The sequence below is a fragment of the Anas acuta genome, unplaced genomic scaffold (genome assembly GCF_963932015.1).
Source record: "Anas acuta unplaced genomic scaffold, bAnaAcu1.1 SCAFFOLD_51, whole genome shotgun sequence".
In the NCBI taxonomy this organism is placed as follows: Eukaryota; Metazoa; Chordata; class Aves; order Anseriformes; family Anatidae; genus Anas; species Anas acuta.
Window position 1 is genome coordinate 519,377 of NW_027076156.1, and position 25,158 is coordinate 544,534.

General features: G+C 35.5%; 1 long non-coding RNA gene across 4 annotated transcripts in view; it reads left to right on the plus strand.

Annotated features, from left to right (window-relative positions):
- Positions 1–10,359, plus strand: part of LOC137849027 (uncharacterized) — a 26,788-nt gene extending 16,429 nt beyond the window's left edge. For all 4 annotated transcript variants that reach the window (XR_011091640.1, XR_011091639.1, XR_011091641.1 and 1 more), the window contains 2 exons: positions 9,636–9,685; positions 10,255–10,359. This is a non-coding gene — a long non-coding RNA (uncharacterized lncRNA). The remainder of the gene's footprint in view (positions 1–9,635; positions 9,686–10,254) is intronic.
- The last annotated feature ends 14,799 nt before the right edge of the window (positions 10,360–25,158 follow it).

Here is a 25,158-nt window from a genome sequence, read left to right on the forward strand (position 1 = left end):
CTCTGTGGGTAAGTGCATCCACAGCTTCTCTGGGCAACCTGTTGCTGTACCTCTCCACCCTCAGAGCAAATAATTTCTTCTTTATATCTAAACTAAGCCTCCCCTCTTTAGGTTACTCCTTGCCTGTAAAGCAATTCCGTGTTTCTCTTAGATAAACATGATTTTACCTAAAGTTACTTAGTAATGCACCAGGAATTTATTCAAAATAGTATATTGCTTTTTGTGTGTACTAATATTTCTAACTAATTTAAAATTTATGTACTTCCTTGCAGTAAACTTACGTTTTGTCTTCTAATCTTTTCTAAATGAAACATATTTGGTAAGGTGTCACTCTCAGCTCTGTTTCCAAGCAAGTGTTGGAAATAGGTGGAGAATTCATTCAAAATTTTAGTAAACTGCACCAATTTTGTGATTCTGGAGATGAATGAGGTTAACATTATTTAAGAGAGAACATGGTGAAAGCAGTATTGGACCATTTGCATGGAATTGCTGAAGTGCCTAAATTCTCCATACAGATAAGAATGTTTGAAATTGAATGGTTTTCACACATGCCAAATAGTGTATGCATGACTTCCCTGCTTAAATGCTTTATGCTTCCTGAAATTTGGTGACTTGTTGCCTCTTCAGGTGTAGGTAGAATATGTGTTGTTCTAAGACATTAGAAAACAAGAAGAGAAATTATTTTTGTGCCCTTATTTCCTTTGTTGGGGAAAGGGGCATAGGCCAGTAAGATTCTGAACAACTGATATGTTAAAGCTTGTGGGCATTGCAAAAAAATGACTACATATATAAGTCTTTGCAACTGTTTGGAGCTGCTTTTATGAAAATGGTAATATACAATGAGAAGTAGTCCATGGAAACTAGTGCCTAGAACAAAAAGCCAATGTATTTTTTCTTTATTATATAATGTTCAATTATATGTGCCCGATAGCCATCCTGTGCAAAGAACATATCAAGAGCTTTAAACAAAATCTGATTATAGTTATATTCAAAGCTATTAGAATTGATTTCAGAAAAGCTCTCCATAACATTTACAGAGCCATTTGCAATTCTGGCTATAGCGGTGGGGGGGGGGGGAGGGGACAAAGAGATTGTGGTCTCCTAGAGTACACAAACCTTTACAAAATCTTTTCTTACTCTTTGCTCCTATGAATCTCTGTGGTCAGTAATTCTGAGAAATTCCTTTGTTACCATTAAGATGGCCAATCCTTTCAGTTCTCTGAAGTACACTTGTCTAAAGCTAAACCCGTAAGTATAGACTATGTTAGAGGGAGGACTGCCATTTGTCTGGAAAATAGGAATTAAACCTGTGTTATCCTCATTGCGTTCTGTTAGGGTTTCTAGAAAAGATAGAAACTGCAAACAATTCAGCTTGATTTCCATATCTGTGTGGACATACAACAGGTCAGGTGCTTGGTAATTCCTTATTTTGTAGCTCAACCGTGCATACGAGAGAAACTGACTTCTTACCAAGAGACACAAATGCATGATGTATCTAACTTCAAAACTGCTCACTCAGAATTAATTTGCTGTTTGCTAAGAAATGTGCAGATGCATATGGAGTTCTTTGTCTTTTTTTTTTCCTTTCAGTGCCATGAGCACTAGGTTAATTGAGTTGCTGGGTACTATCATTTAAATGTTAAAATTGCATTGTGGTTATCTTCTTCAACAAAGATATGTGCCTTGATGTAATAAACTTGGCATGATATTTAATTGTTTGTAATAAGTGTGGTAAAATCACGGTCATTCATATTTTACAAAATCACAGAATCATCTAGGTTGGAAGAGGACTCCAGTATCACCTATTCCAACCTCTGACCTAACACTAACAAGTCCTCCACTAAACCATATCACTAAGCTCTACATCTAAACGTCATTTAAAGATTTGTTACAGAAAATGTCCAGTGCCAATCCATTAAAAAAAAAAAAGTAATAAAAAGGTGTGCTTGTATATATATGTATTTAATAGTGGAATTTTAATTTGCAAGTGTAATTATGCAAATACCCAAAATATATTTGAAGGCTTTAAACTTATGCTGGCTTCGTATTTTTATAGCAAACTTTAATCTGAAAATAGACACAGCTCACAGCCTGTTAATACAAATATATCTTCATCAGTATTAATTTATCTTCAATCCATCCATGATTCTTTTTAATTTTATTGTCCACTTCCCATCCCACAGTTAGAAAGACATAGTCTAGAAATGAAAAATTGAAAACAAGTGGTCTGGAAATTAAAAGTTGTGCTTAGATTGATCATAGCAACTGTTAAAGAAGTTTCCTATTATTGTTTTTAAGACGTTCATGAAAATTTTAACTTCCATGTTCAAGGTTTCCATGATTTGTCTACTGTAGCATGCAGTAGGCAAGCAAGCATATTGTCCTTATCATTCTGCTTTCTCCTGAATAGGCAGAAGGCACGGTACAAAAACATACCTGGTACAAAAGGCTTGACAAGCAGAGATAAAACAAGGCACTTACAAAGTTATAAGTTGAGAAAAGTAGTATTGCAGTAAACTGACTGCTCCACCTGATCCTCCTGTGCACATCGGATTACTTGCAAACTAGCTGGATGCAGACGTTCTGTGTCTGAAGAAACAGATTGTTCTACCATTTTCTGAATTTGTATTGACCATGTCTTTCATCTTCATTTTATGACGAGATCAGTTGACTGGACTTAAAAAGGTCTAGGAGCTAATGATTTGCCTTGAAGGCTTTCCATCATAGCTGTTTTTTTGAGCAACCAGACCAGGTTGCTCAAAGTCCCATCCAGCCTGGCCTTGGGCACTGCCAGGGATGGGGCACCCACAGCTCCTCTGGGCAGCCTGTGCCACTGCCTCACCACCCTCATAGTGGGTGAAATTTGTTTAATGCACTTCTTCACAGATTTAGTCTTAATTTCTGACTCTGGGATTAAAGCTACAGCTGCCTAGAGGAGCCTGCTAAAAATTGATCAAGGGAACTGTCATCATCTTTCTTTTTCTCTTATGAAGTATGTATTTCTGTATGGACACCATTGGCACACAGAGATGAGGTAGGAATGGAGCACAGATGTGTTAAAACTTCAATTAAAAGCAAATTTCAAGCCTTAGGAGAGGTGATACTTTGGGATAGGGTGCGTGTGTTTTTCTTTCTTTGTTTTTCATGAAAAGCAGATAAAAACACTCATATCCTTATGGACAGTACTTAATAAGTTTATCTTTTTATTTGACGTGAGGGTATGGAACTGGATTTAATTTTTTTTTTGACCCATACAAGTGACTGGAAATTTTGGTACAGTTGCCAGAGACAACATCTGATTTTTTCACTGGTCTCTATTGCAAATTATATTTCCATCAGAGTACTTTTCATGACGAATTGTTCATGAAAATGATTTCAGGAGGTAGAGCACCTGCTGAAGTCCTGCATTGCATATTAATGTAAAGGCGACAGGTCTTGCAATTCTTGTGTGATGTTCAACTCTGGCAACATGCAAACTGCTTTTTGTTAATGAATTGTGCTAAGTAATGCTTTACTCTTTTATGTATGTAATTATTAATATGTAAATTACCAATGCAGGTTGGCAGTTTGGCAGAGCAAGACCTTTTTATAGTTTGTCTTGTTTAGACTGAAGAAAATCAGAGTCAGTTATGGAAAAAAAAGGAAAATGGCTGAAATATATAGTTGCAATAGTTGTAAGCTGTGAGTAGGCATGAAACATTAGTTAAAATACATTAAATGTTTACTTAGTCAAATAGTGACTTCAGTCATGCAACAGAATGGTTCCCTGCTAGTTCAATAAATCTAATGAGGCAAAGCAGTACCTTTCCTGATGTTACTGGTTTACAGCCATTCAAAGGATACTACAGTGAGCAAATGGCTACTTCATTTCTTGATGCCAAGGACATTTAGCATAGCTAATGAGGGACCAAGACAAAAAAGGCTGTAAATTATTTTTGACGATTGGAGCTCCTGGATTAGTGAAAAACTAAGAGTTAAATCTCGGTGTCTGTTGCAGGAAATCTGTGCTTTTGGGTCTGTTCTTGTTTTAAATATTTATTGCCATATGAAATCAGGCTATGTCTAGCAAAAACATTGGAAGACTTGCAGAGAAGCAGGATCCAGAAAGATTAAAAATTTGGGCAAGTGCTTGGGTTATTGAAAGACCAAAGCAAATTTTGTCTGTAGACTTTCAGACGTTGGAAAGAGTTCAGTTACTTTTTGTTTGTGATTGCTATTTTCTGTCTCTTAATGAAATAAAATAGAAATCCATGTGTTCATATGAGATGTTAATTTGCATGTAATTATGAGAAATAATGATTCAGAACACTTCGAATCAAAAACAGTGATAGGATTCAAGTTTCCATAAAAATATCATCTTTAAGTGGTAGTTTTAATTCCAGGTTCTTTGCATTTCAATATGAAATATAAGACTTTACATCAGAGATTTTACATTAGTTTACAAGCTATGTAATAAGTTGTAATAAAAACTTCCCATTTTTAAAAAAAAAAAGAAAGAAAAAAAAGAAAAAATAAAGATAACCAGCTGATTCATTGCCTGAGTACATATTTTCTCAGCCATTTGCCTCATTTTATGTACAGCTTAATATGTATTTTCTCTCTACTTTGTCTATAAATATATATTTTCATATCCATAAGAATATACTCATGTTCTTAGTAAATGAAGGCATGCTTTCAATAAATTGAATGTCCAGCTGGCTGAAGATTTAAACAGAAAAGGGATACAAGAAGATATTTGGTAGATAAACATGTTCTTGTTTAGTCTTTTTTGATACTGATTGTTTAGAACTCTGAATGCTTGCTTATGCTAGCTTTGGGCTGTTCTTCAAAAAGTCAATCAGCACAGTCTAGATGGTGGCTTTGATCTTTGTTTATATATTTGTTTTAAGAGACTAAAAGACACGAAATTTGTGATTACATGGTTTGTGAGATCATCCCCCCCTCCACACATTATCCACAGATGGTTTAAGGGGACTAAAGAAAGGCTGCCCGCCTGAGGTTTTGACATCTTCATTATAGTCCCAGCAGGCTACTTTATAAACATCAGCATTTTTGCAGTTGTTCTTGCAGGTGCTTAAAGGAGATTGTGGCCTTTCACCTAGCATAATCAGCTTCCTTTTATTTCACAACATTTACTATTCCTTTGCATAGCCTTATTGTTTTTACACAGTGCTCTTAAAGGAAAACTTAACGAATTATTCCAACACCTGCTTGCCACAAGGCAAACACTGATCTTCATGTTAGTCCTATGAGAGCTTACCACAGCCTCCCTAAGGCACATTTATCATGCAACTAAACGTCATCAGTCTCTGAAGGAATGTGATAGTGACTTGCTTACTTTCACATCGTGTGTCATCTGCACTGTGCAAAATTTACATTTCTGAACTTTGTATTTTATAGTTCAGTAAATAATAAAACCAAATTTTACAGACTTTTGGCAGAATATTTCTTAGGTCCAAATCCTTACATTTCAAATCACCTAAATTATGCTTGCTGCATTTGTCTGTTGCTTTTATGCATATAATTTTCCCATGTTTCTAGTTATGCTTCTCTATGCTTTGGATAAGTGGATAAGTATGACAATCAAAGTTTGTTTGTAATTTAAAATATTTATCAGCATGAAGAGTGATGCAATCCATTTTTTCCAGATGTGCCAACCTATGCAAAATAATTCTGTTGATCAGTGAGGATTCCTGATTATGTTCAGTGAAGGAAGATAAATGAGAAAATGCTGATTCTTGGATCACTTCTGATTCAGAGATAATAAAAGACTTTTGAAACTTTTTTGTCTGTATAGCGACTGATTCATAGGCAGCCCTGTAATAAAACAGCAAGACCTTACCATCTCATGGGTGGGTTTTTTTTAGCTGTATAGATGAAATATGCTTATGTGGTTTCAAATGAATAGGCAATTGTCTCCACTAGAACTTGCAATGACTTGAACCTCTCTGTAGAGTCTCAGTAGGGAAGACAGATTTTGAAACGTAAATAATCAAGCAGGAGATCGGGTTTGATTTCACAAGCCAGTATTGTGGTATCTGTGTTTGTAAGTAGTGTATTTGTTAAATGGTAAAATTAAATGCTTGGTTAGTTTGTTTTGTTGTATTAGAGAGCATGAACAGAACAACTGAGGCAGGTTTTGCTCTGTTTCTGCGTATGAGACAATTAGAGCAATTTGTAAGAAATGTCAAGCTTGAAAGTGTTTGCTTACTTGTTAATAGCAGGTGATGCTCTTAAGTTATGCATCCTAGAAAAGGTGGATAACACTGTTGCACACTGTATTGGGGGGGTGGGGTGAGAGAGCGGTTGTGGTGTTTGGCTGCCTAGCACAGTAGAACCACCACACACACACAGATTTAAGGTTGCATGATAAAGTGGGCTTCTTTATCTAGCTGTCTCTGAGCATACATATTTTAACACATAAACATGCTTTTCCATGAGAGTCATCAGGGGTTACAGGTGATTTCAAGGAACTCAGAAATGTGCTGTATGAGAATAACGCCAGAGGGATCATTCTGTTCAGAGAAAATTTAAGAGCAGGAGGTCTAGAATTTAATCCCTAACTAGAAAGTAGAAAATAAAACATTAGATACTGCAGACTGTAGGTCAACTTTTGTACAGCAAGAACAAGAAAGGTGGATGGCTTGAGAACTTCATTTTTAGCGACAGACTTGTCTAATCAAGAAGTCAACAAAGTGACAAAAATAGGAAAAATAGAACAAATGGAATGTACTTAAAATAACATGATTTTGAGAACAGCAACAACAACAACAACAACAAAAAAAAAAAACACAAAACAAAACACAAAAATGTGAAAGAAATTATTTAATTGCCAGTGCTAGAATAATATACAAGAATTAGATTTGTTTATTTATCTGCTTAATAACAAACTAACTAGAGAAAAAAACTAACTGAGAGAAGGAATGTTTAGCAAATTTGTTTCTCTGATGAATGAACAGGGCTATAGCCCTGGTAATGGAAGTGCTCAGCATTGCTTTTTTTCAAAGTTCAGCTTTGAATTTTAACTGAATTACTCTGGCCAAGCCCCCAGATAGTTGATCCCCAGTGTCTCAAAAGCTACAAATGAACATGATCAGAGATCTAGAAATCTTTATCTGCTAGGTACAAGTGAATGAATTGCAGCTGCTTAGTCCAAGAAGTTTAGAAAAACTCTGAATATTTAGAAACATAGATATTTGACCATAAAAAAGTCTGCTACACAGAGAAAGGTGTCCATTTCAGATTTGGGCAATGTATTTTAAGATATGTAACAGATATAAACTGAAAGAAAGAACTTCAGACAACACTTCAGGAGAAAAAAAATATATATATAAAAGTAATGGAATCATACAGGAATGGGCTACATGTGTCCATGAGTTTTTAGAGTTTTTCCTACCAGAATTCTAGAAATATCATTGTCAGGACTATCTAGAGATACAGCTTTTCCTGTCATAGTGCTGAGAAATGAAGCATGTGAAATGCTGAGGTCCCTTTTAGTGTAATGTGAATAAGTAAGTGGCCTAAACCAGAATGTTTTCTAACTAGAAAAACTTTTTTTTTCCCTTGAAACAAAATTGTTTCCATCTTTGTGAAGCCATAGGAATAATAATAATAATAATAATAAACGAAAAAAAATCAAAAATTCAAAAAATTCAAAAGTTCAAATTGTAGTATACCAATATTGGATGTGTAATTCCCCAAACTCAGTCATATCATTTGAACCCAGGACAGTGTAGCAAACTAAGTGAGTTGATTCTTGTGAATTGTTTGTTCATTGTTTGATTTGTTGGTTATTTTTTAAAATGACTTCAAGCTTTGGAAGTCAAGATTAGAGTCTTGGTTAAGTTATGAAAACAGGTTTCAAAAGTGATTTGAGAGGAAGTGCAAGTGTGGTCATGACAAGTTGCAAATTTTTATTTTTATTTTTATTTTTATTTTATTCATCTTGCTTTATTAAATGTTTCATTTTCTTGCTTGAATTCATGTCTGTGTGCAATAATATCACAACATAATTCAGTTGTAAATTTAAGTAGTTTCATGTTACTGCTGTCCTTGTATTTTATGTAACAACTCCCTCTTTGCTAAGAAGGTTGTTGAATTAAAAATATTAACAACAGAGAAATGACACACCTCCACATTGCAAAAAGTAAAGAATATCTGTAGAAATCCTGAACTTGAGTTGTTTGTCCTGTACCCATACCATGAGTGACAAAAGAAAATATGCCATTCAATATGCAGAATTCAAGAATGGCTGACCCTTTGTGTAAATAGGACCTCTTTATTCAGGCCTCCAGAAATGTAAATACACTTAACCATGAGCAGAAAATAGATTTGCTATTCTGAAGTTTGAAGTGGCCTTTAGCATATCCCTCACATTGTTGAATTTTAGTTATTAGCTATAAAATTTAAGCTTTGTAGCATGATTAACACAAAAGGTGCCATCTACTGCAAGGCATAAAACTAATTCCTAGTTGCTGCCATGATAGAATAAGGGATGATAGAATAAGGGATTGATCAGTGAGATTCTTGAAGACAAGTACTGTGGGAAGAATTATTTTTTCATGCATATACGTGTTTGTACATGCACACACACACAAATTTATCATGAAAGGATGCTTATATTTTCTGAAGCAAAGGATTGTTTGGAAGTATTTATTTTCTCTTAAAAAAAAAAGCTCAATATGAATTTGAAATGGCTGTATAACTGGCATAATTCAGCAGTAGTCTCAGTTTTAAGAGAATATAATTCTTGCCTTTAAGAATATAATTACATTTTCAGTCAAAATAAAAATGAGTGCATGTGTAGAGTTTAGAAACAAACAATTTTGTTTTAAAATCTTTATTATGAAAGCTTTGTTAGCAGCTTCCTGGTTGAAATTGTAGCAATATTTTCAATTAAAACAGGATTCAAATCTTACTGTTTCATGCTTCAATGACATTTGACAGGAAATCCAAAGTTCCAACATGCTAGATCTTCAGAAGTGTTTTTCAGTTAAATTTATTTTTAGTAAACTATTTTCTCTATTAGAAGAAAAAAAATTCTTCTGTAGAAGTTCACAGTGAAGTCATTTGTGGATTTGTGGAGGTCTGGCATAAAATCTCATGCATATCCGTATTCATGTATTTCAGGTAATCACAAAACAAGCTATAACCACATTAATAAGCCAGTAGCCATTACTTTGCATGTGCAGAACCTTTTAGAAAGGTCTTTGGAGAAAGGTGTTGCTAAGGCCTTCCCTTCTGCCCACTGCCAGGACCACAGCTGCAGAGATGTCTCAGATGGTTTCCAGGAGGCTGGCCCTGGAACAGTGCTCTCCTGCTTTTGCAGGATGCTCTTTTCTAAACCAATTTAAAATGTGGCTACAACCTTTTCTGCTGAGAGTTCGAGACATCATCCTCTTTTGCTTCTTAGTCTCTTATACCAGGTAGCCTATAATTCCCTGGAAATGGGAGTAATAACTCTCTTCATGGCAGACTAGCTGAGATTTACTCAGACCCTGCTGTTTGAACAGCTACTGAGGCCTCCCACAGTGTGAAAAGTGCATCTCTGCTTGCACAGTGTGTGACTGCCATTTGTGTTTCCATCCATGTTTTATCCTCTTCTTCCTTCACTTATGGCCTCTGTTGCTTTACAGACTTGGGAGAAGATGGCAAGAATAGTTAAAAGAAGGGAATTTCAGGCAAGGTAAGTTGTATTTATTAACTCAGAGGAATGCTGCGTTTCTTAGAAGAAGAGCATTCGTTACTGCTTTCACAAGGGATGGCCTAGCAATTGCACCAGTGTCCTATGCCAGGCAATAAGACCTTCAGAAAGGATAGTTTCTGAGACAAATTGGGAGGTGTAGGAAGACACTAGCTCAGTATTTGTAAATCGTTGTACTCAGACTAGTTGTTCACTGGGGAAAATACTGAGTAGAACCGAAAGACAAGGATTAGATTGCCTTCTGCTTCCAAGACTGCAAGTAATAATGTCATTAAATGGACTTCTGAGGAAAAGTTGATGTTAAGTTACATAACAAGGTTCAGGTAAAGCTTTCCACAAGAAGTTTATAGAAAAGAATATGCTAAGCAGATGCTGTTAGTATGAAGTATTAGTTGTGGTGGTGATGGGTGAAGATTCGTGAAGAATGACTGAGAGAAATGAAGCAGAAACAAAGCTTATTTTTATATTGATGACTACAAATATTTAATGATTGTTATTCCATTCCTTCCCCAAAATGTTTTCAAAAAACTAAAGCAAGCTATGGTTCTCAGTTTCTTCTAGATGATGATGATGATTTGATGAGGAGAGCCAAAACTTTTAAGATTTTGACTTTAAATCAAAGATCAAGAAACTTCCTGGAAATGAAGAAAAAGGAGGAGGAAAACTAAGAGATATTAAGAGACACAAAATGCAACAGGGAAAGATATATTGAATTTTCTGTGCAAGCATAAATTCCTCCTAATTAATGTAAATGTATTAGAAAACGCACTAAGCAACAGTATTTTTATAATAAATACTGCTATTCTTAAGCATTTTTGTTAATAACAGAAGTAAAACAAAATTCTGTGGTAACAGAGTAGAAGAAATGAAGCTACAGAAATAATAAATTTCCCTTTTAATTAGTTATACATGTATTGGTGTGGAGTAAAGAAGAGAGCATTGCAAGTTGGATTTTTTTTTCCCATAACTTTATCATTTCGGTTTATAACTGAAGGCATATGTCCTTTACGCACCGGCTTCCTCTTTTGTGTGTTCTGTGTTACTATGTTGCTGTTTTTAAAATGAAGGTATGTTTATCTGGAAATACTTGAAAAGTAACAGTACATTTGAATAAAATTGAGTAGTATATTCCAGGGGAATTTTCATCAACAGTACAAAGAGACTGTTTCCAGCAAAAAAAGTTGAGAAATGAGATTGAACTATCATGTCAGTTGATGTCTGTGCAGAGTGAATCTGCTTATTCTGTGTAAATGACTGCAGAGGTAAGGTTTTCCAAGTTAGGACAGCATGATAGAATCAAACTCTTTTCAGCTGATGGGGTAATATAAAAACAAAAGCCTACCTCATTCAGATTAGTTTTAAAAGATAAAGCTTGAAGTGCACAATTGTAGAGCAGATTCTCACTGTCTAATTCAGTGGTGAAATCACAAAACTAGCATGTTGGGACTTCCCAATTATCTTTCCACATGCACCTTGTCATGGCCAGCCTAGGTGGCAGTTCCATGAGCAACTCTGCCTTTGGAGCCATCTGGGGAAGTGTCCTGAGAAGGGACTGTGCAGATAAGATGCTTCATCTTCTGGCATGCTGTGGTACAGAGTTTCCTGTTACACATTCACCATACATGCTCAGTGCATACTGTTAACAAGATTTAGAGATTTCAGTACCTACAAAGTGCCTACACTTTATTTTATGTAATAAATTTATCTAGCAATAGCTCTGATTTGGTAAAGTGTTTATATTTAATTAGTATTAATTAATATAAACTAGATTATTTTTAAAATGTACATTATAATTGAAGTAGATGGGAAAGTATGTAACAGTGAAATCTTGTGACATTCTCTTGACAGAGCAGTGAACTTTTTCATGATTTGCTGAATCATCGTATTTTCAGTTCTGTCCTGACATAGCAATATTCTGAGGCTGATTATCATTACAGCTACTGCTGGTAAGCACAGACTTGGAACTTGTGGTTCTGTGGCATAGATGACTCTGGGAGTGATATGAAGGACCTGTTCCCTTTTTGTTGCTCATTTCTAGTAATTATGGCTCAAAAAAAATTCTGTTCTTTCCAACAGGAAAAAAGACAGATGTACCCTTCATTCCTTTTCATTCCTTTTCAGTGATATCTAAAAAGAAATTCAGTACTCTGCAGTAAAGTGACTGTGGACTGTTACTGTTTTGTCAAGTTCTAGTAATTCTTTGGCTTGACCCTTTCAAATATTCATAATAAGTGTTTTTGTTTGTTTGTTTGGTAGTTATTATTTTGCATATACATGTATGTTGATGTTTTATTTTTTAAATATCAGGAAAGCATATAAGTTTTTGGTCGTATTCCTGTTTCAGCTTTTTTCATTTTACAAGGTGAAGGTGAAACTTTAGTAAGGTAGAACACACTTTGATTTAGAAGATATCTAGGTTCTACAAAATGCATAGTGTCTGTTTATTGAAAGATGGAGTGTAAGCCTTCGTTTTGCTTCCAGCTGTCTTATGATGAGACTGTCTTCAAAACAGTGATTTGCTGGCTGAGCTGACAGGAGACATAAACATGCATAATTATTAATGAATAATTAATAGAGATAAATGCACACATAATTATCTGTAATCTGTTCTTTGAACATGGATCCTGCTTATAACTGAAAATAACCACCCACCTTCCCTAGAGTGTCATAATCAGTTATTTATGGTGCTAGTAGAGAAGGACATACAGTGCCTTGGGTTATAGTAACACTTATAGTGGGTGGCTGTGATATAATATTTATTAGTACCTTGTGATTTTCACTGTGACAGAGAGGAAATTCAAATGGGTCTCTTAATACTTTCTGGATTACCCAATATTCCAGAGGTAGTGGAGAGGTGTCATAAAATATGATTATTCCTATCCAGGTTACTCTACAAGCTGTATCATATAGCTCTGTTAACATTTTATCAGCTACTGTGGCCTTAAAACTAAAAATTCACATCAAAGCACTGGTTGCATATACTATCTCCTGTGAATTTTTATTTAACTTTTTTTGTTGCTATTGGCTTGATGGCTTATGTTTATACCAAAGTGTTACTGCTATAGGTGTCAAACAGCACACTGCAGTTGGCCCTTTCTAACACAAGAGAGTATGCTGGCTTCTTCTTCAGAAGAAGCGTTTCCATGAAGCAGGTCAGTAAATGTCCATATCAGAACTTTGCCCTCTTGCTAATTGTGCATACAGACTTATCCATCCAAACCAGTTTATGTAGCAATTTTCAAAGATTTCTGCTGGTTTCTTTTAGTTACAGATTTTATTTTCATTGTAGCTGATTATTCTAATCATAAAAACTTCCTATTGCTTTTTCTCCACACACATATTCAGTCTGAAACATAATGCTTTTTCCATATTAACGCATTAATTTATATATTAATGCATAAATGTCTCGAACAGCTGAATATATAAATAAAAAAAAACATTTTTTTTTTCTCCCTAAGAATGACTTTGGAGATGAAAAAGTGACTAATACTCAGATTCAAGATTGCCAGCTAAAGAAAGCTCAATTATCTCTACCTCTCTGACAGAAGCCATTTTAAACTGATCAGTGTGAATGCCGACATCCAAATGTACTCATTTAAAACATCTACTTGTTCATCCTAAAACTATATTTAAACTTTTTGTTTTGTGTATTATACTAGTAGTTCTAGTGATCTTACAGATTTTTGTTTGTTTGTTTATTTACTTTTTTGCTCCTCAGCTGTATGTGTATTAAATATCTGGAATTGTCAGACAAAATTTTCCAATTAAATTCAATGCAAAGACTAAGCAAGTAGGATCACAATTTAGTGTTTTTATCTCTAAAACAAAGAAACTTTCTCCTCTGTAAATATGTAAGTATAATGATTCATATGGGAATGACATCCATTATCTTAGTCAACATTTCACATATGACAGAAGAACAAAATTATTATCAAGGCTAATTGCTTTTTATTTAAAGAGATACACCTAAATATTTATATCAGTACTTACCTCCTGATTCTCTGCTGTTGTTTTATAAATGTATGTAGTTATGAAAACAACAAATAAAGCTGTTTTCTAGAATATATACAATCATAAGTGCGTAATTCCCAGTATACTATAAGGTCTTTTAATTTTGTTTTATTGTTGTCAAATACCACATATGTTTTGAAATCCAATAGCAGAAATGTCAAATTCTAAAGCAACTTTGCAAATTCATGGTTTCACTTTTGGTTTGTTTTACTGGGGTACCCTAATATTTCTTTTAACTAAATGAAGAATCTATTTATCAAAATACATACACTAGCTGAAGGATACCTTACATAAATAGTAATGGCATCTGAGAGGGCTTTTTTTTTTGCCTATGTTATTGTTGCTTTGTTTAAATTAGTCAGAGCTATTTAAATTATTTTGAACTGGTAGTAGCATAAAATAGGCCATAACTTGAACGAGTGTGTGCTATGGCAAAATCACAGCCTTTGAAGACTGTGACACATTTTTTCAGCATATACATCCATCTGGAAAACTGGGGTCAATCCTTTATGAATTATAAATGAAAGCAGCTTTAAGTTTGTACAAGATCTACAGCTGTACTGAACGGAAGTTAAATCACTCTCACTGATCTGAAGGAGCCTTGCAGATGGTTTATGCCATCCTGCTATAAACAAAATCTTGTTTTTCATCCAGGAGGAAAAAAGTCAAGCTGTTTTCTTTGTAAACAGATGGAATCAGTTCAGTAAGGTTGGAAGCAACCAACCGCTTAGTTCCACCTCTGCAACAGATGATTGGAAAAGAAAAAAATTGTAATCTAGGCTTCTCAACAAATAGGCATGTACTTAAACTTTTTCTTTAAAACAAATCTGCTAAATTTAGGTGTAAATGTAAGGAGAAAATAGTTTCTAATGTGCAATATTCAAAATCTTCTGTGCCTGCCATAGCTGTCGATAATATGTCTTAGAACCTTTTAAGCTTATGTACAGGTCACACACAATTAATTATAACAGTGCAAAATGAATCCTGAGTAAAGGATATTAAACTTTTGAAATGTGCTTCTTTGAAACTGTACCTGAAGCAGGTGCTGCTTGTAAAGCTATGTGTAGTATCACAGGTGAATGATCAGTTGTGGGACTGAAATTTACCAATTTCAGCATTAGTTTGAGCAGCCAGGCCTTTTGTAAATTCTACTTTCCAATGTTTTGGGGTACTTTGTGCCACTTAAAAATCAGAACCATCTGTCATTTAGTTCCTTTGTCTGTGATCTCTGTAAATTGTTAGTGGTTTCTTTCTTAATGATGAAGATGAAAACCAAAAAAATCCTCTTTCATATAGTCATGCAAATGCTTATTCTGGTCATAGACAGTGATAGGAGAAAGCCAACACCTACAAGCTATTGTCTGTTGCCTTAGTGCACAGTTGATCACTTATAGTAAACAGTTACTTTGATCTCTCTGACAAATAGAAGATTATCCAAAATTCCTGCCAAATTGAACTTATTTTTTTCTTCTCTACTTTATCTCACATCTCATAGAATTGCAGACTATTTTAGTTTGGAAGTGACCTCTAGCAGTCATCTTGTCCAACCTGCTGTTCAAGCAGTGCCGGCCACAGCAGGCTGCCCAGGACCATGCCCAGTCAGCTTTTGAAGATCTCCAAGGAAGGAGACCCCACAACCTCTCAGGACAACCTGTGCCAGTGCTCTGTCACCTGTACAGCAGAGGGGGAATATTACTTTTGGCCTGCACCAGCCTTGTCCCTAAGTTTGACTGTTTTGCTCTGAAAATTAGTGTGTCATTCAAAAATATATAACTTGCTTCATTTACAGTGACAGTCAGTAGATAGAAAACATGTGATGCTGAACAGAAAGTAAAGAAGCAACAGCATGTAGGTGTTATGTCAGTGTCACAAGGGAGCAGATAATGCAGGAAACTGGGAGGACAGTGTACAAAGAATTTTCCATGCAGATTTTTTTCTGTAAACCTGGGCAGCTGGTTTGAGGACCCTTCCAAAAAATTGGCTAGGTCCATGCAAAATGGAACCTCAAAACAGTAATCAATACACAGGTTGTCCATGTTTTCTAAAATGTGTATGAAGGTTTGAAAGCTTGCAGTAAAATAGCCATCTTGATGGGATTATTTATGGTTTTAAGCACAGCTTCAGATGTAGCTGAGGGAAGGAGATAAGGTGGTGTGAATTTTATATCCACCCTGAAGCTGAGTGCAAACCTTTGCAGAGAAAATTTTGTAGAAAATAGAGGGAGAACAGCGGCATAAATTTTAAAGCCCTTTTAAAATCAACTGGATAATCCATTATGTTTGTATGGGTACTGAGCCAGGACATGGCCTTTCTGTTTCAGAATAATTGGCTCTATTTTTCCGTAGTGTTTTGAGAGATATATAAATACATTTTTGGAAGTGAATGCAGCTGAGGGGAACCTTCATCTTCTCTACTCAAACTATAGCAGGAACTTGGCAGCGCATGCTCCAGATGCTGTGCATCAGTATCACTTGTAACATCCAGGAATAAGTGAACCCTTGATGCCCATCACTTCTATTTTCTGACAGTGTCTGTTCTTTTTTTTTTTTTTTTTATGCATGTGTAGCACTTGATTTTATTTTGTTTTACAATTGTTATGGCTGCTCTGCAATGTACTGTAGCTGGCTAGTAATCAATCATATACATGTAATCTTCTGTTTTCTTTCCAGCAGCAGTTCAGCAGGTTTTTTTTTGTTGTTGTTTTGATTTTTTTTTTTAACTATTTCCTTTCAACTACGTGTGCAGTTTCTGTTAGCAAAAATAAATCAAAGTAGGCCTCAACACTTCCAACTTCAAAGGCAATAACTATATTTATTAGACTGGCTTTCTGATCTCTGTCTATGAACCCCTGGAAATGTGTTTGATATGCAAGCTAATAGGGTAGTGTTGGTTGCCGAGTTCAAAGCTCATGTTTATGATTGTCAAGGGTTGGCTCATATATTTTGTCTTTCCAGCTGAAGGAAGAGTGTATATTTAGTTGTAGTTTGTACCACTGGAAGATCATCTGAGTTGCTTCTCGAACAGATCTTTTTTTATCTTGTCATTGGCTTCTCATTGTGCTGAGCTGAGACAAGTATCAACAGCCAGTGCTTATCAGTTGTGATCAGATAGAATAGGCTGGCTTCAAAACGGAGTTTGTGGTAGTAAGAGGAAGAGTTGTGGGCGTGGTAGAGGCTAGAGATGGACATAATAGGAAAGAAGTGATGAAGATGGCTTTGTGAAATATAGTCATAACATTTTTGGTGAGCACAAGCTGAAAGGCTCTTTTGTATCCAGTCTCACCTGCTATTCTGTGATTCAAGGATCATTGTTCCATTGAGATTACATGGACATTTTTGAGAACTGAAGATAGATGCTATGATACATCTGAGGCTAAGACCATTGATGACAGAATGATTCCATCTGAAGAAAATTCCTATTGCATCATTTTGAAATATTACATGATGCAGGGCAAAGTCAAGTGCTTTAGGCCAGTGTCATCTCCTTCCTTCTCTACCCATGGAAAAGAATAAATTAATTTTTGTTTGGGATACAGCAGATAAAATATCTTAAAATCCATGTTGTATCAAATTCTGTGCAGGAGTAGAGAAAAATGATGCATTTTGAAAATGAAGAGAGGAAATAATATCTATCCAAACATCATATGTTAGAATACAAAAGCACTGAGAACTGCCTTTATATACTGTTAGAAGTCTTCAACTCTTCAGAGTCTGTCCCTGTGGTCTTGCTGTAACACCAATTCAAGGCACAATACAGGAACTTCTATATTTCCATCACATCAATATGTGTGCTCCTACAGTCCATTTCTATAGTACCAAACCTGTAAGTGGAAAAAATTATGTCTTTGCTGGGAATGTTTGCTTGGACTTGTACAAAACAGAAATCAGAATTATATAATTTGGTCTCTGAAAGACATCTTGTTAACTGTCATATTCAAAGCCAGATCAGTTTAGATTGGCTTGTTAAGTGAATTGTCCAGTCAAGTTTTAATATCTCCAGGGATGGACATATCATGAATATATGGTTGCTCAGAGCGGTTGACTCTTTTTCCAGTTCTTGTTATCCGAGTTGAAAATGATGATTACCAAATATACATATAGCCAGTGGAAGCTGCTATTGTGACTGTCCCAAATTAAAATACTAATTTGTCACATTCCATAGCAGGGCTAGTAGTATAGAAGTATACAGTTGTATTAGCAGAGATTAAGACAGCTAGCAGGCAAGAATCCGTGAAGACTTCAAGTATTTTAACGTAGTTTCCACAATTTGGAAAGGGTTTTCAGTTATCTGAAAGGTTAGTGACTGCAGCATAAGTGCACTGATAATTTTCAATAAAATTTGTTTATTTTTTCTGTATTCTGCCCCAAACCAAAGATTGCACTAGCCCCTTTAGAAGGTTAGCTGGGAAGTTCAGATGCAATCATTTGATCATGTTAAATACCATTATTTTGACCACCTTCTGCTGTCAGTCTTTTGAGAAGAGGAAAAATTGAAACAGAATATGAGTTTATGACGTTTCATATTCTGCTGTTTAAGTCTAGCCTGGCAAATATCCACACAGTCCATATTGGACATTGAGAGTCACCAAACAATCTACTTTGGTTGTGAAGGTGAGGCTGAATTCTTATGTGCTTCATGTTTTTTTATTCCTGTTATACAAAGGATGAACTTACACAAGAAATCAGTAGAAGAATCAATCAAGTCATTGGTTCTGTATCCAAAAGATTTCAACAGGTAAAAAGTCTGTAAAATGAAATCTTTGTCAAAGGCTGAGGGTGGAAAAACTTGTTAGATGCTCTAAAATGATATGGGGCTGCTTATTGTTGAATGTAACAAAACTGCACTCCAATCTGTTCTTCTGTACTCTGAAGATTTAGAACAGTAATTTATTTCTGTAGGATAAAATACCTCATAATCTGCATAGACCAATATGAAACCTGGTGCCATAGGCCTGTATCTTAGCCAAGTTTGCTCTTCTACAGTGGAGGTCTAGGGTAGATACTGTCCTCAATCTACTTGCATAGATTATCTATCAGAAAACAATCCAGGTCACTTCATTGCACACATTACATTTTGTTTTGTTTTGTTTTGCTTCTTAATAAAAGTAGTTGGTAACTAATTACTCATGAAATAGACAGGCAGGTAGATTAATTTTTGAAGTCAGAATGACTTCAGTGTGCTGAAGTGCACTAGAAAATCGAGATACCAGCTTGTTTAAATGAAGCAAACACTGACAAATAGAAAAACCTTTTTAAGTATGGGTAGGACTAAGGGAAGATTCTTTCAAGAAACATGCTTAAAAATGATTGCAAAAACAAACAACAACAAAAAAGCAAACAACAAAAAACCCATCCTGTTCACAATTTTATGTTTGACTTTTACACATCATTAAAAATTTTCCACTTGAAAGATGAGAAGTGTCAAATTAAACCATAACAGTCTGCAAGTACATAAATACTGAATCCGTATGTGCAGATACAACAAATACATTAAAAAATACACAACTTCAGAAACTTGTAAAATCTGTGGTTGTTTTTGTTTTTATGGCCCAGGCTTAGTTTGTATGGGAAAGGAGAAGCCATTTTTCTCTGTCCATTATTTACCTCCTAAAAGAAAGAGAAGAGATACATGGTTTGGGGGTACTGTAAATACGGTAAGAAATTACTACATTCTAAACAAATCAAATGGCTTCTGTGCAGAACTAACTCACTAATCTGACTAGTCCTGTGAGGTGCCTCAAAATAGCAAAGCCTTTTCAGCCTGTTTCATTTTCATGACAGATTTTGTGCTTCAAATACCTTCCTATACTTCACACTTCACAGATTTTGCAGAACTTTGCACCTTCTTCAGGCATTGAAGAAGCAGGTACAATTCGTTCCCTTTTAGATATTTCTTGGCTTTAACTAGCTATTGAAGACAGATTCTGTAAACAGTGTGGGCATGAAGAAGGAAAGGGCTTAAAGAAGGCAGGGCAGGGAGGAAGAGAGTAATGGTTCTGGAAATGCTTCCTTGTATGATGACAGCAGCTTCCTTTCTGTAACTGCCATATTAATCATAAGATTTAATTTAATAAAGCCTTGATAGTATATGTGGAAAAATAAGGATTACATCATAACTTTTATTGCGGCACAAGAAGCAAGAACCTTAGCTTAGCTGGAAGGAGGGAGAGCAAAGTCTTGCTCTTCTTCTTTTAAAAGGAAAAAAAAAAGATTCTGGAGGTGAAAAGCCCTACTCTGTTTTAAGATAACACCTAAATTTGGAACTTTTCACATAGTATAATAGTGGTAGATTCAGATCCTGAACAGAGGAAGATTTAGGAACAGCTTAAAAACCAGCTTGTTAGAATGTTCTGATGCACACCACAGACTGCTTTTCTGACAGGGTTGCAGACTGTTACTTCACTACCAGCAGTTTTCTAAAGCTGCAAAAAAAATTTGGCTTTTGAATTGGCCAAATTCCATTTAATGTGAGTAACTCACACAGAAAATGGAATACCAGCCATTTTTATTCATTAATTAAATGAAAGACTTAATCAAAAAAATCTTATGTTATCTGCCTTGAAACATCGGAACTGTAGCAAGACGGTTAATACCAGTACTGGTGACAGTGTGATGTGTCACTGGTTCCTTTTTAGGGTAATTTTGACAAAATAAAGAAATCAGAATTATTAGAAGATTGGAAATTATTTTTTCTCTCCCTTCAGGGGGAATAAATTGAATCACTCTGCCAGCAGTTCTCATTTAATTTCTAAAAAGATTTGATGCCCTAAATTTTGTTGGTGAGCTGTGAATAATTTATGAACCTTATTTATCCTGTGCTTTCTCATGTAAATGGCCATCCGCCCACAGTTTCCTCTGAATTGGATTCTAACCAGATTATCCTTGTTCTTTCTAATTTATTGAGCTAGCATGTAATGTATTTATATAAAATTAGTAATTTAACTACTTCCTTGATGAAAAACATAGCTGCTGTAATTTAATTATGAGTTTTAATCAGGGGAAAAAAGAACGACCTTTCTAAATGCTAAGGAGCTAGTTTTATTCCTTAGTATCTTTGTAAGATTACAAATCAATTTGATTTAATTAAGCCATATGTTGGAAATATGTTGTTGATCACTAAGTATTTATTTTCTAAAACCTTAAAAGAGCATTTAATAAATTAATTTTCAAAACAAAAAGGTTGTTTTCTTTGAGTAAATTTTGTTGGAAAGCTTAGCATCTGTTTCTGTCTGAGAAAGTCCTCGGTAGATTGTTGTATGGCTTAGTGTGTCTGCCACTACATTTTACTGTTTCTCAAATGTTTTAGCAGATCTAGGGGGAATGGTGTATGAAATAAAATAACCAATGAAATAAACACTTCATTTGAAGTGCTTGTTAAATCATATACTGCACTACTTTGGCACTAATCCGAAGATATTTGAAGCACCACTATAGCTAGGCAGACACTGCTCGAGTTTTTTACTAAACAGATTTTTATATTTTGTTGCTTACTTTGCAGCATTCATGAAATATTGTGCTTGTACTCAAGCTTTGTGTTGGTGCTGTGGCTTGTAATAAAATAAAACCAGAAACGTGTGACAAAAGCATGTGTGCTGAGGATTGAATTTCCATTTCTTAAAGGATTTCAGGGCACTAACGTTTGGCTTTGTGCTTATTAAGAACAAAAGAAACAAAAATTTAAGGGGAAGAATACTGGAGGAGATAAAGTATTTTTGACAGACTACGTTTAATCAAATTGGAAGCAAATGTACTTTTTCAGTATAATGTTATTCCATCCTTCATGTAATATATTATTAAAACAGGAAAAATGTCTAATCATAATCTATGTGAAGATTAAAACTCTATTAATGGATCAATACCCGTATCTTGTTCTCAAATAGCTGTCTTTGCCTTTACTTCTATTAAAACTTTGGATGCATGCTGTATAAGCTGTCCTTGGAGAACTCTATTTTAAAAGGTGCTTGCAAATGGCACATGTCCGGTGCTTCAGAAAATAGCAAAAATTAGAAGATATGCCTCAACTCTCAAGGAATGTGTTGGAGATAGCAACTGGCAAGCTGATTTTTAAAAGGTGGATGTAGGGGTGGGAGGCGGAGAGTAGTTTTTGTGTACAATATGCAACTGTAGCTAAACTTTGCCTGGATTAATTTTTCTTTTTCTGTTTTTTTTCTTTTTTTTTTTTTTCTTTTCTTTAGCCTTGGAGAAATGAAATTTCACTGAAGCTGACCTTTTATGGAAATAATATAAACTTGGTATATTTTCTTTACCAAGGAACACCTGAGATAAAAAATGTGCAACCTGTTTGATATGGCTCTTGGTTCTTTAAAGTTATATGGGACACAAAAGGCTTTTATTTATTTTGGTGGTTCATTCTCCGAAAGTTGTTTCTGACTACTTAAATCAGTCTACTGAAAGGGAGTGTTTTGCAGTGAAGCTATCTGAGGTCATCTTGCAATATCGGTTAATTTACTAGTTTCACCATGTGAAACTTCTGTCTTCTGGACCAGACATACTGCAACATGCATTTGTGTTCCAAATGACAAGTTGTATGCCATGAGATGTCATGTTCTTAAATCTGGCATGGTCCTTTAACACAAGCAAAAAAGATCATTGCAATATGCTTCACAGACTTAAAGCTTAATGGTAAAGTGCTCTGCAATGCATTTTATTATAATAGCATAGTCAAAGTCAAACAGAAGATAAGTGCTAGACGATGAGGAGGCTGTGAGGAATATTATCTGGGAAACCGCCGTTGTGCTTAAGGAAGGCCACCAAAAACAGTGTTTTGTTTGTGACTTTCATCAGCTCGATAGGAGTTTGAAAATTTATTAGCTAACGAAACTTAGTGATAGAAGGATGCTCCTTGTTTCAATCAAATATCTGGCTGGAATCTACAGTCCTCTTACGAAACTCAGGTCTTATCCTGAGTGTTTGTTATATTTACAATTTCCTTTCAAGTTGGTAGCCAGGACTGCCAAAATCCAAGAAATCTTTCTGCTTCTTAGTTAAAGTTATTTTGTATGTTAAGATATACTATCTTAGCTGATAGTATTTCTCAACAGCTATTGTCTAGCCATCTCAAACTGAAAGCTAAGGCATAGAACAGTGATGTCAGTGTTCTGTAGCTGATATCAGACAGAGGTCATCATTGTTGTACCCTTAATCAGTGTGAATTACAGACCAAATCCAGGCTACTGTCTGTTGGCTGGCTGCCCTTTCCTTTGTGGAATATTGCAAATGACTGTTGGATAGCACTGGATATCCCTTTCTCTGGCTGCGACCTAGATGGCCCATGGGTCTGAACTATTGCTGCTACTTGATTAAGAGGAAGAAGGCATAGGATGTACTGGGATTTTGAGGCGGTTCCAGGACAGTGAATCAGTCCTTATGGATAAGGGACTGAATTGCTCTTGTTCAACCCCTAAGTTGCAGATTTCACTTCAATATTTCAATTTTTCTTATTTGTATAAATAATTGCTTTAAAAAACAAACACATCAAAAAATAGATCTTTGGCACGTTTGTTGCACAAAAGGACGTAGTCGTGCAGTACTTTGTGCTTTCTTTCAATCTTAAAATAGAAATACTTATTTTTAGACACTCCCGTAGTAGCATTTCCTAGTAGATTCTCTTCCACTTGCCTGTCATTCTGCAAGCTCCCCTCTGTTAAAACATTTTTTTTCTTGTCTCTCTCTTTGTTATAGAATGCAATTGATAAGGAAGCTTCTGGTTTCCCTATTTGCTTTAGTGCTGAAACTGCATCTCAGAGAGTCTGTCAGGAGTTTACCAGCTTGGATATTATACTAAAACAGTATCTTCATTTAAAATGAATGATAAACCTGACACAGATGTTTACAGGATCCTTCTTCAATATGTTATCCACAGCTGGGAAAAAAAATGGAAAGACTAGGGAATGTGCAGAGACCAACAGGAAAAGCTTGGGCTGATGACAGCTTCTCAGGGCAGCACAGGGCAGCAGAATGAAGGATTGATGACTTGTTAAGAAGATGAATTTGGTAATAATTCAATGGTGGGAAAGAGTGTAAGGTGCACTGGAGCCAAGCCAGCTGCTTGCAGCTGACTTCAGCTGGCTCTTAGCCCAGAGCAGAGCAAAGGAGTGCTTGTCACTGTTAGCTTATATATGGTAAATAGAGTTCTACAGGTGTGACAAAAGAGATTCATAGTCAATCTGCTCATGCACAGAAGACTTTAAAAAGTAGCATTTTTTAGATAAAACATTTTCAGATTGAAGACTTCATAAAGAAATTTCCAAAGACTTATTTTCTCAGAATAGCTAGCACCTCAAGAGCTTGGATTTATGAAACCATGTGCTTAACTAGATACACCTTGGTCACTGAGCACACTGAAAAAGTTTCTTATTTCCCTGCAAGAAAGGAATAAAAGTTGATCACGTTTTAAAGACTCACGCAGTTTAGAATTTCTCATCACATGGCCAGGTAGATTTTTCAGATTTTTCTGGAAGCTTCTTTGTTGTAGCTGCATTCTCCTAAACAATTTGCTGCACAACAGTATATTTGGAGGAACTGCCTAATTATGTCTGAATTTCTAAACAATTGCTAAGCATCAGACTACTCCTTGCAACATGGTCAACTACTTAAAAACCCTAATGCTACTGGTCTCTCAAATGGACTCAGTGATTGTGCATGGAAAGGTGTTAAAAGTAAAGCTACAAAACCACCATGAAGGTAGACTGAATTTCCTTTTAGTGTTGATGCTGAAATTTGGGCTTTCTCTAGTTCATGTGGTAGTCTCATGCCCTTAGTTTCTTATTTTGCATGAGCCCAGGGAGATTTCCATCTGCACTTGCTAAGTGCAGCTTGCAGTGTTGCATGTTATTTCCACCATTCCCGTTGCATTTCAGTGCAGTTGGAAATGCTTCAGCCATAAAGGGGAATGTGCTGCAGCCAAGCTGCTGGTAGGTGGCAATGTGCTGCCCAGAAAAGCATCTCCTGTGCAGAAAGCTAAGCAGCATTATCATCTGTCTGCCAATATTCTCCTCCTCACCTGCTATTCCACCTGATGATTTATTCCACCCCAAACCTGAGGGATGTAAACACACAAGGACAAAAAATAAGAATAATGAAGACTGCAAGTTTGTAGCAAAACAATAACTTCAATTACAAAAACAGTGAAAAAATGTCATTTTCCTTCAGATTTTTACTATGAGTACTCCTCTTCTATGAAATAATAAACATGTTGGTCAAAACAACAGTGAGAAAGCAGAGTAATAGAATTAGGTTTGCAAGGAAGTGACACACTTTTATCCTGTGCTTTTCTATTCTTTGTTTAAATCAAATATCAGCAAGAACCTGCTTATAAAAAACAAATGATGTTGTTATCATCTGGAGGAAGAATGGACTTTATGGGTTTGGGCTTCAGTACTGAGCACTTGATACCACTTAGGGGAACATAGAATTTCCCTTTCC